General features: G+C 40.4%; 1 long non-coding RNA gene across 3 annotated transcripts in view; it reads left to right on the plus strand.

Moving 5' to 3' along the window:
- The window catches only part of LOC143435502 (uncharacterized), a 102,915-nt gene that overhangs the window by 49,813 nt on the left and 40,793 nt on the right, over positions 1–12,309 (plus strand). For all 3 annotated transcript variants that reach the window (XR_013105865.1, XR_013105867.1, XR_013105866.1), the window contains one exon: positions 1,570–1,717. This is a non-coding gene — a long non-coding RNA (uncharacterized LOC143435502). The remainder of the gene's footprint in view (positions 1–1,569; positions 1,718–12,309) is intronic.

Consider the following 12,309-nt stretch of genomic DNA (forward strand, 5'->3'; position numbering starts at 1 on the left):
TCTATTTCTGTGAGCTTTAACATATAGCTGCATGTGGTTATCACCACAGTCAGATTACAAACCAGTCCCCTCATCTCCAAAACGTCCTCCCTCCCCCACCTTCAACTCTTGGCAGCCACTGCTGCACTCTCTCTCTTTACAGTCTTTCTGAGCAGGTCATATAAATGGCATCACACAGCAGGTGACTTTGAAAGAGGCTGCTTTCATTCAGCATCACCTGTGCAGATCATCATACCATTCCATCTGTGACGTTTGTTGACGCACGGTTATTACTTAAAAATTGCCCTTTAGTTTTTCCTGTGATAGATTCTGTGATAGCAGGGCTTTTGATGACGTAACAATAGTAAAATTTTATTTGCAGGGAGTCATATTTGGTCAAATGACTATTACTGAAGTAGAAAGTAATTTCTAAAAAAAAAAAAAAAAGTTACTGCATTACAAAATCTGCCTGCCTTAACTATTCTTACAGCACTTCTCTAACTCACTAGGGAACCTAGCAGGAGGTCTTCTGTATTCACATGAGGTTCCTGCCAAAGGAATCATCTGTGGAATTAGAGAGCCACACCTAGCGGCATGGGTATGGTTGCTTCAGAAAGCAATGCTTTAAGGTGCTTTCTGAGTACCTTACAAGGTCTCTTGCTAAGGCATAACAAGCCAGAACTTTTCACTCTTCTCACACATTTTAGCTAAGGGGTTCCAGATCTTCTTGAATGATGCAGGTGTATCATTTATGAAGCTATCCAATCAGAAAGCTGGGCATGAAGAGATTAGAAAGTACATTTTTATTGGATTTGTAGGAAAAGTCTTGGTGTGGTGTTCAGGACTAAGGAATGGGAACATCAGCTGAATTATTAAAGATTTATTAGGGAACAGGCTTTGTCCACGTATCAGCTGGAGATACTGGGTCCTAGCAAAGTGGGATACAGTCAGGAAAAAGTGACAAAATTTAAACATAGTGGGAACAAATTTTGCTTATTTAAGTTTGTCTAGGTTATACCTTGGCAGACTCATATATGTAATTGGATATACTTGCCACATTTGCTTTTCTCTTGTTTTAATTGTTAACCACAGCTTTCAACTTGTTGAAATCTAGAATTCCCTGGGAGAAGAATCTCAGGACATTTCTGTGGGGAATTATGTTGAGTGGGTTAATTGAAATGGAAAGATTTACCCACTGTGGATGGCACCATTCTCTTGACCATGATCTTGAATTATACAGAAAGGAGAAAGTGGTCTCAAGCATTCCTTACCTTCTGATTCTTGACTGTGGATACAGGCTGACCAGCTGTCCCAAGTTCCTGCTCCTGTGATTTCTCCACAACAAACCCTTCCTGAGTTTATTCTGTGAGTTTTTTAAATCACAGAAATAAAAAGTAACTATGACACACTCAACTTTCTATCAAATGCATACTAAGAAAAAGCCTTGAAATCCACTTCAATAAAAAAAGACTATGAACTCACTGCACTTAGCAAAAACTAGAGATAAGGGTATTCTTTCATTGCGAGAGAGCTTTTGTTTGTTTAGTTTTTCTTCCTTTTGTGTTAAAAGCCCTTTACTTTGCTTCCCAGTAGAAAGCCATCCTTGAAGTCCAACTATAAAAGGAACTCAATTGTTAAGTAGTGAAGACTGCCAGTTTATATAAGGGAAGACACTTGCCATTGTGATAACCAGAGTTTGATACCTAGAACCTGCATGGGAGAAGGATGGAACTGAACTGTAAGTTGTCCTTTGACCTCTATATATTCATTATGTACACACACACACACACACACACACACACACACACACATGCTTAAAATCTGTGGAGGGAAGGGATTTAGAGTCTGACAGAATTTATACTGGAACTGAGTATGCTAGGGAATCCTTACATGCTGCATGCAGGAAGGGAGCATCCCTCTTGGCTTGGGACAACCAAGGCCTTAGTCCTTTGCACTAGTATTACTCTCTACCTTTCCCCAACATAAACACATGCAACTTGCACCATAGGTGATATCAGTGTAATAGTGTAGTTGCCTTTCTGCCAATTAGCCAGGGGCCCACAATTGTGCTTCTTTTGATACTTCTTTAACTGAATGGTTCAGAAAACAGATGGTTCCATGCTTTTCTTTATCTGTAAGAGACTCTTATTGCATCCAAAAGATGATTAAAATATTGAAGGAATAATCAGACGCACAGTTTCTAACCTTGGTTATCACCCTAAGCCACATAATGACAGAAGCCCATGGTTAAATAAGAATGGCAACAGATTGACAGCTGCAATGCTGAGACAGGCATGGCTTCAGTCCCAGAGGCTTTGGACCATGACAGTTGGGAATAGGGCAGGTGTATAGTCCAGGATGTAAGGGAGCTGAGAAACAAGAATTCTAAGCATCTTCAGATTAATAATCATAAAGGAAGTGATATTTGGAGATTCACATCTGAGTGGGAAAGAAATGTATATTTAGAGCTAGGGCATTAACAGCCCTTTCTGGTCAAGGCCCAAACACTTTCAAGTAGAACAGCTTGTTGGCCTCATTTTCCATTTCAGTTGGTGTCATTCTTATCCAATCTCCTGTTGGGCTACACACTAGTTATCTTATGGTGTTGAGACCATCTGCTGAAAAGGCTGACACCCAAACAATCCCCAGATTCTAGAATTGTGGCCTGTATCCACCTGCCCTGGTTCAAGGACCAGAAGGCAGTTTGGCATCCCCACATTCCCTGTGATTTGTGAGACCAAATCACAGCTGCACAAAAACAGTTTATTCAGGGAGAAACCTCTGGATGTGGTAATAAGTTCTGGTTGTAAGATCAGCTCATATCTATACAAATTGCCTAAGGGTGTACTAGATAACAGAACCAGCTTAGTAAATGTACTTACTGAGAGTCTGAGGTATCTGAGCTCCATGTTCCCAAATCTGATATGAAGGAACTATTTAATAACTTGGCCCACTGCATTTACAGCAATCACTTTCCATGTGGCCACTTAGAAAAGCTCTTTGTTCACAAGAAGAAATTGTACAGATGATTCTAAATACTCTTATCCTTAGCCCTGAGAAAGGACAAGGTTTACTCATAAATGAGATGTACCATCTTTTCAAAGAAAGGGCAATGTGCTTTTAGTCACAGTCCTCGTCTTGAATTATTTTTAACCTTCAGAATTGATGTTAGGAACATAGATGCTGAGTTGTTGTTAGTTAGCAGCATGGAAGAAAATGGGGAGCTTTATATGCCCGGTGAAGCTCTGAAAGTTGGTAAGAAGAGATGATGAGTTAAGGCAGGAGGAAAATACCCGTTATAGTCTTGGGTCTGAGAGAGGACTCCACAGTTTAAAGTATTTCCTGTACAAGAGTGAGGACTAGGGTTCAGGTCCTCATACAGGCATAAAAGCTGGGCATGGTCCCCATACATGCTTGTAACCCTAGAGTTGAGGGTGACAGAAATAGGAGGATCTCTGGAGTTTACGGGCTGCCAATCTAGCAGAGAAAAGCTAGTTTTAGGTTCAGGAGACCCTTTGTCTAAATGGGAAAAAGTGGAAATTGATAAAGGTGGGCACCTGCTGACTTCTCCTGGCCTCTATACCCTCCACACACAAAAGCTATATATACATACACAATTATATTTTGTTAAATTTTATTAAGCTTTGTTTTATTTGGGTTTTTTTTTTTTTTTTGAGACAGGATTTCTCTGTGTAGCCCTGGCTGTCCTAGCACTCACTCTGGAGACCAGAAAAGCCTCAAACTCAGAGGTCTGTTTGCCTCTGATCTCAAGTGCTGGGATTAAAGGTATATGCCACCAATGTCCAGCTACACATACAATTCTCTTTTTTTCTATTAATTAATTTATTTATTCACTTTACATCCTGATTTCTGTCCATCTCCTCCTATTCCCCCCCCACACACAGTCCCTTCCCCTCTCCCCTTCTGCTCTGAGAGGGTGGAGCCCTCCCAGGTATCCCCCCCCCCCACCCTGACACATTAAGTCTCTGCAGGGCTAGGCACTTCCTCTCCCACTGAGGCAGACAAGATAGCCCAGGGGAATGTATTCCACAGACAGGCAACAGGTTTGGGATAGCTGGAGTTCCAGTTATTCAGGCATGAATACCAAGCTGCATATCTGCTACATATATGCAGGGTGGCCTAGGTTCAGCCCGTGTATGCTCTTTGATTGGTGGTTCAGTCTCTGAGAGCCCCAAGGGTCCAGGTTAGTTGACTCTATTGGTCTTCCTGTGGAGCTTCTGTCCCCTTCAGGGCCCACAATCCTTCCTCCTATTCTTCTATAAAAGTCCCCAAGCTCCATCCACTGTTTTGCTCTGGGTAAATGCATCTGTCTGAGTCAGCTGCTGGATGGAGCTTCTCAGAGAACACCCAGGCTAGACTCCTGTCTGCAAGCATAACAGAGTATCATTAATAGTGTTAAGGATTGGTCCTTGCCCATGGGATGGGTCTCAAATTGGACTGGTTATTGGTTGGTCATTTCCTCAGTCTCTGCTCCATCCCCTGTCCCTGCTTTTCTTGTAGACAGGATTAATTTGGGGTTTAAAGTTTTGTGGTTGGGTTGGTGTCCCTATTGTTCCACTGTGGTTCCTGCCTGGCTGCTGGAGGTGGCTTCTTCAGGTTTCTTATCCCCAAGTCACAGCTAAAGTCTTAATGACAACTGTGAGGAAGGTTAGAAAGAGAAGAATTTTCATCATCTCCTCTAAAGTTAGCAGAACTTTAAAGTTAGGAGTAGGAAAAGAAGGCAGTCTGAGTTTTCCTCATCTGAGCTGTTGATTTGCTCTCAGATGTCACTCCTATACAGCTAGGCACTGGCCTGAGGACCTAGAGAGTAGTCATACCCCTCCCCAACCCTGTGGCTCTTACTCTCTTACATTTACTGCATTTTGTAAATTTCTGGAAATTTTGGATTATTTCCTGTTTCACTGCGCTTAAAAACAGATTATGATCATCTTCAACTTTGTACCAAGGAGAGCAACTGACATACAGCATCTAGAAAAGTCTAAAGCAGTGGTTTCCAACCTTCCTAATGCTGTCAGCCTTTAATACAGTTGTGGTAACCCCCCCCAACCATAAAATATTTTGTTGCTACTTCATAACTGTAATTTTGCTACTATTATGAAATGTAACATAAATATTTGCAATATATCTACCGTGAAAGGGTCACTTATTCCCCCAAAGGGATAGCCACCCACAGGTTAAGAACCATTGGTCTAGAGGAACAAGAATTCCAAGAATCAGGCTGTTGCTATGGAAGGAGCCATAGAAACCCAAAGCCAGCTCCTTCATTTTCTCATCGAGCCAGACAGAGCTATGCAGAGGTTGCTTACATTATATTTTTCATTCCTCTTATTTTTCCCCCAGAACATGGTACATGAGCTCCTTGATACATGCTCCCCTTTCTAATTGTGATCTCTAAAGTCTATTTATCAACATTCTGGGGCACATAGCCAGTTAGGTGTTAAGTGGAATGGATCCAGATGCTCACAAATGCTAGAGACAGTTCTACCCAGACTAAACTTTCATCCTGAATGCTCATACCTGGGATTCCCAGTAATATTTTTTGCTGGGAAGTGCTGGCATTTTCCTAGGTTCTGTCATTACTCTTCCTTTCTTCTCTTAAGATTAGCTCATGTTCACAGCTGGCTTCTCTGGCAAATAAAAGAATGATGGAGAGTTGGAAAGTTTTAACTGCTGTTGTGATGTTTCTCTGCCTCTCATGAGAATTAATGCCTTTTTTTTTCCAGTTCAGTGCCAACTTTTCCACCTGTCCATCTCACACCACTCTTTGAGCTTCCATTACACTCTCTGTCACATTTGTAACATCAATAAAATTTCTGTATCATTTTAATAAAAGACCAAAAACATTTAAAGGCCTGCTGTACCCTCTCGAATACCTGGTCAGCGACAGAAGAATGTCTAGTGATGTCTCTGATGTTGTTACCTGTTCTTAAGAGTGCTTTGGCTGCTTTGGAGTCTCTTGTAGTTCCACATGAAGTTTAGGATGTGCCCTTACTTCCATAAGAAGTACCATTGGAATGTTTAGATTTTTGTTTTGTTTTTTTTTGAAGTTACATTGAATCTGTAGGTTGTTTGGCATAATATTGACATCTTAAGAGCATTAATTTGCTCCACCAGTGAACACAGGGTACCTATTTAAATTCAATTCACTAGTGTTTTAGAATGCCCAGTGCCTTTTATCTCTGGTTAATTCTGAAATATTTTCTTTTTATTGATAATGTAAATGGTATTATTCTCTTAATTTCCTTCTTGTTGTTAGTATGTATTTTTTTTTACTTAGTTTTGTATGTTCATTGTATGCTACATAACCATAGCAGGTTCTAGAAGGTTCTTTTATGGAGAATTCAAAGGTCTCTACATAATGATCATATAACCTAAAGACAGATAGCTGTACTTATTCCTCCTTTTTTTTGACTTACAGGACCTCACAAATGCTAGACAAGTGCTCCATCTGACACACACATACACACACATACACACACACACACACACACACACACACACACACACACACACCTTTCACCTCCAATGTTAGGCTTTTAATTTCCTTGCCCACTTGATATGGCTAGGACTTGCATTGCTGTGCACAATAGAGATGGCAAGAGTGGATACTCCTGTGCTCCCCATCTTAGGGAAAGGGTTATTAGTTTGTCCTCAGTAGCTGTGATTTTCCTGATGGGCTTTACACATATAGCCTTTGTCTTGTAACACTCCTTCTATACCTATTTTGCTGAGAAATTTTCTTCCTTAAAGGATATTGACTTTTTTTCTTTTTGTACCTATTGAGACGCCTACATGGTTATTGTCTTCCATTCTTTTTAATGCAATATGCTGTACTGATTTATTTTCCTGCATTGAAACATCCTTGCATCTCAGGGATAAAGCCCAATTGACTGAGTTATTTTGTCTTTTAAATGTGCTGGTGAATTTAGTTTGCTATCATTTTATTGACAGTTTAGAGAAAAACCCTTTTGTTCAACAGGAGTATTGCGCTGCAGTTTTCTTGTATGGTTTCTGGCCTTGGAATCTCTCTGCTGCTGGCCCTGAAAAATGGGCTTTGTGTGTGTGTGTGTGTGTGTGTGTGTGTGTGTGTGTGTGTGTTTAAAAGGTTGAGGAAAAATTGTTATTACTTGTTTGACTCTTTTGGAGCCCTCACCTGTGAAACAATTGACTTCTGGGTTGTTTTCATTGTTGGATTCATTTCAGTTAGTGATTCACTTTGTTTATTACTGGTCTGCTAAGCCTTTCTGTCAATTGTGTGTCCATAAGTTAGTCTGTGTCTTCAAGGTTTCTTATTCTGTCAGTGTGCATTTGCCCATAATAGTCCTTTTATAATGTTTTATTTTGTTACCCAATATCATTTCTGATTTTTTTCCCTTTAGTTTTGCTAAGGGTTTGTTGATTTTCTCCTTAGGGAAAGATCTGTCAGCTTTCTTGGCTTTTGTCCTATACTTTTTCTATTCTCTATTCTGAATACAAAATATTCATTTATTTCAAGACTACTCTTTGGTAGTCCCTTCCTCTGATAAATTTGGTTTTGCTTTCTTATTTTATTTTTTTTAAGTTCTACAAGTTGTGGCATTAGCCTAGTTAATTGAGATTATTCTTTTTTAAAATTGATGTAGCTGTTTATCAGTCTAAGCTTCTCTCTTAGTATTATTCTTGATATATTGTGTAACTTTTGCATGTACTATATGCATGTTTATATATTTGTATGTAGATGACAGAGGTAGATCATAGATATCTTCCACTGTCACTCCCTACCACTTTTGAGACAAGAGCTCTCATTTTATCTCAGCAGTCACTAGGATGCACTGGCTGGAAGGTGAGCTCTAGAGAGGTACTTGTCTCCACCCTCTGGAGACAATGGTTTCCAATGCATACAACCATGCCTGGCTTTTATTTGACTGCTGAGGCTCCGAACTTGAGTCCCCATGCTTGTGAACCAGGCACTTTACCAATTGAGCCCATCTCTCTGACCCCTCAAGGTATTTTTAAACATTCCCTTTAAATTTCTTTGACCCAATGATTGTTCAAGAATGGGTTATTTCTCTATTTTGTAACCTCACACCTTTCTCCTGTTGGCATTTAGTTTCTTTCTGTTGTGGTCTGAGAAGGCACTTTTATGATTTCAGTCTTAGATTTGTTAAGCCTCCTCTTTTCACGATCTGATATGCAATCTGTATTGCAGAACTTTTCATGGATTCTTGAGAAGGATGAGCATGCTAGTGCATTGGATGGGGAAAATTCTGCATGTGTCTGTTAAGCTCATCTCATTTATACTTTTTAAATTTACATTTCAAATGTTATCCCCTTTCCTGGTTTCCCCTCCAGAAACACCCTATCCCCCTACCCCCTACCCCCTACCCCTGCTTCTATGAGGATGCTCCCCGACCCACCCACCCATTCCTGCCTCACTCCCTAGCATTGCTCTACACTGGGGCATCAAGCCTTCACAGGACCAAGGGCCTCCTCTCTCATTGGTGCCAGATAAGGCTCCTTCAGCTCCTTCAGTCCTTCCCCTAACTCCTCCATGGAGGTTCCTTTGCTCAGTCCAATGATTGGCTGTGAGAAACACATCTGTATTGGTAAGGCTATGGCAGAGCCTGTCAGGAGACAGCTATATCAGGCTCCTGTCAGCAAGCACTTATTGGCATCAGCAATAGTGTCTGGGTTTGGTGTCTGCAGATGGGATGGATCCCCAGGTAGGGCAGTCTCTGGATGCCCTTTCCTTCAGTCTCTGCTCCACTCTTTGTCCCTGCATTTTCTTTAGACAGGAGCAATTCTGGATTAAAATTTTAGAGATGAGTGGGTGGCCTCATCCCTCAACCAGGGGGCCATGCCTTACCTCTGGATATGGTCTTGACAGGGCCTGCCTCCCCTTTCATTTATACTCTTATTTACGTTAACATTTTCTCATTTTCTGCATGGCTGCCTATAATTTATTAAAAGCCATGTATTGAAGTCTACTACTATTACTTAATTGTTGTCAGGTTGCCATTTCTTCTGTTGTACACACAAACACACAGTTCTCAGATGCTAGGCAGGTAACTCTTTCAAATAGCCATATTTCTCTGTTGAACTTACCCTTTCATCATTATATATTAACATGTGTCTCTACTTGTAACCTCTGACTATTTTTCCAATGTGTGTGTGTGTGTGTGTGTGTGTGTGTGTGTGTGTGTGTGTGTGTCTGCGCACATTAGTGCATGGATATGCAGGCATGTAGAGGCCTGAGGTTGACATTGAAAGTCTTCCTCCACCATGCTCTTGAGGCAGGAGCTCTCAGTTGAACTCAGAGAATTCTGGCACAGTTGGTACGATTAGACAACCTGCCCCCAGGATCCCCTGTCTCTGTTTCTGAGCTTTAGAATTATAGGCAGTTTGCCACACCCACATGATATTTATCCGGGGATCCAAACACTAGGCCCCACAGTTGTGTGACAAGCACTTTACCCACTGAGCCACCACCCTAGCCCTACAATCTGACTTAAAGCATTTTTTTCTCAATAAGTGTAGCTACAGATAGGCTTTCATGATTACTGGCATGTAACACATGTGTCCTTGTATCTAAAGTGAGTCTTGTATGCAGCACATTGCTTCATGTTTGGTTTAGTTTCTTTATTCTTTATCCAAGATGAATTTTTTATATATTCAGGTGCCTTCAAACCTTTGTTTTGGAAACTTAACCATTTATACTTAATTATGAGTGTGTTTTGTGTGTGTGTGTGTGTGTGTGTGTGTGTGTGTGTGTGTTGCTGGGAATTGACCCCAGAACAATGCTAAGACAATGTAATACCACTAAGCTAAGTCTTGAGCTTTTGCATGTCTTCCTCTCTTATCATCTTTTGTGTTTTTATCTTTTAGTATTTTATAATTTAGTTATTGGAGCAAGTGCTGCAACCTTCTGCTAAATTATCTTCTTGCCTTTACAATTATCTTCCTTCCATCATCTTGCAAATTGATCAAAGCCTGTCACATTATAGACTTAATGTTAGGGTCCTCCTGTAACCAGGGGAAGCTGTGGAGTTTAATCTCAAGCCTCCATGGTCTCTCTATCAGGTTTTATGTTCTAATGAAAAGACAACTTCAACCCAGTTCTATAAGTTATACAGTTTTAGCAGGTCAATGTTGTCCAATGAATTTGCTTTTGTAAACTCCATTAGGCAGGAAAGCTTCCCTAAGTGTGTGTGAGAGTTCTCACACAGTAGTGGTGTAACTAACTGTCTAGGCCGAATATGGAACCATACACATTCCTCAGTGCAACTTTGAGGTTACCATTTCCTTGGGCCTCATTCATACGAGGGCAGACAGAATGTCTATATTTAGAGTACAACTTATTTCACTAGTAAAAGACCCCTGAGTGTTTAGGTAGAGGATAGAAGCTTTTCTGAAGCGGTTTCAGAAGTGTGACTCATACTTGAGCCCTTTCAGCTATAAACTAGATACTCCTGCAGTGTATCCCCCTCATAGGGCACTTCAGATAGTAGCTTCCTCTAAGGTGTTAACATGTTTATGGGACTGTGTGTGTACCTTTTATTGTCTCTGTATTATAAACCATCTATCATGCATATTTGTCTATATTGTTTCATGCATTAAAACCCTTCTCTTCCATAGGTCTCCATTGCCTATGAAATAAAATGTAGATGATTTAAAGTGATGCATAGAATTTCTGGATCTGCCCCTTACCTCTTAGCATTATACAGTGTAGTCAAGGATTACCAAACTGCTTGTAGTTAGCTTCTACCTGTGATGCTATTGTATCCTTCTGTATTGGGCTTATGTTCTGCTCCTGCCTGGGGCACCTCTTCCACTTTTCTTCACTTGGCTCACTCTTACTCATATTATGTGACTCAGCTGTGGCACAAATATTTTCAAAAAGGAAGACTTTGCCTTAATCTCTCAGAGTTCTGCTTATTTATGTATTACTTGTATAGTGTTGGCACTGTGCTAGAAAGCATTCTAAGCCCTCTCAAGTCTCATAAGTCTACAACTTTGGTTTTGTTGTTACCCTACATTTTGGAAGAGGAAGCAGAGGCATTAGAGTTTTAAATCACCTATGATCAAGTATGTTACAAGTAGCAAATGTTCATATAACATATAAGTGGCAAGTTCACACTACAAACATGGGCCACATGACGTTACAGTTTATACCCACATACTGTTGTGTTTGTTCTTAAGACAGGGTTTTTCATCATTTCCCAAACTGGTTTAGAATCTGTGGACACAAGCAATCCTCCTGCCTTAGTCTCATGGTGTATAGCCTTTTAATTCATATGTGGTGGTGCTTCTGAGTGTTCTTTCTATGTATTCTCAAAGCACCTTAGGAATGCCTGTACCTTAGTGTTTAGTGTAATAGTTTGAAAACACCTTTCTGTGTATATGTCTAATACATAAGGCTATTAATGCTCATCGGCATCTGAGACAATACAGTACACTGGTTAATGGATAAGACTATGAAATTTAGAATCAGACAATACCTGAAGTTCAGTCCTGTCTTGTACACTAGCTGTGTACTATGACACCTTATTTAATGATTTTATGGCTTTATTTTGCTCATTTTTCAAGTAGGACTAAGAATACCTTACTATAAAAAGAACAATGTTAGGGTACATCAGAAATTCCTGTCAGAATGTATACTGGTAAACTCTTATTAATGTTTGGCCATTGCAACTAGTTAGCATCTCTGTATCTCCAGAAAATGTGTCTCAGAAATAGACATCTGAAAACTATCAGTTGAACCTGAATCAGTACAGAAAACTTGGGGCTGGTGCAGATATGCAAAGTGTGTCTTGGTAAGTGAGTTAACAAGTGATTACCTATAATTAAGCACAGTGTGCTCTTGCCCAGTATGCTTACAGGAGTTTTACCCCAAAGGTTAGTTAACCATATCACTCTGTAATTATGCAACCAAAAAGCACCCTGTTCCACACAGCCATCAGTTGAGCCCAGGAGGGATAGATAGCACATCACTTTAAACTGAGTCTCATTGTTCTAGGTTATCTCATCATTCTTTGAAATGAAAGAGAGTGTTGTTACTGTTGTTTCCTTTTCTTGGAACAAGAACTTCAGGGATGCCACAGTGCTATCTACTTTTTCATTCCTCCCAAAATTCAGAGACATGGTCACCGATGGAAGTGAGGTTAACCTAGAGGTGCTGCAGCAAGATCCTTGAGGCACAGACGAATCAGTGGCCATTAGAGAATCCTCCTAATTGGAGATCAATGGATTCAGAGAATGCAGACAGTTGTATCACTGCAGTTTTTCTGTCCCATATTCACTCCAAATTCTGGCTAGTGGGCTTCCATTTTC

Source organism: Arvicanthis niloticus, chromosome X, assembly GCF_011762505.2.
Source record: "Arvicanthis niloticus isolate mArvNil1 chromosome X, mArvNil1.pat.X, whole genome shotgun sequence".
Lineage (NCBI taxonomy): Eukaryota > Metazoa > Chordata > Mammalia > Rodentia > Muridae > Arvicanthis > Arvicanthis niloticus.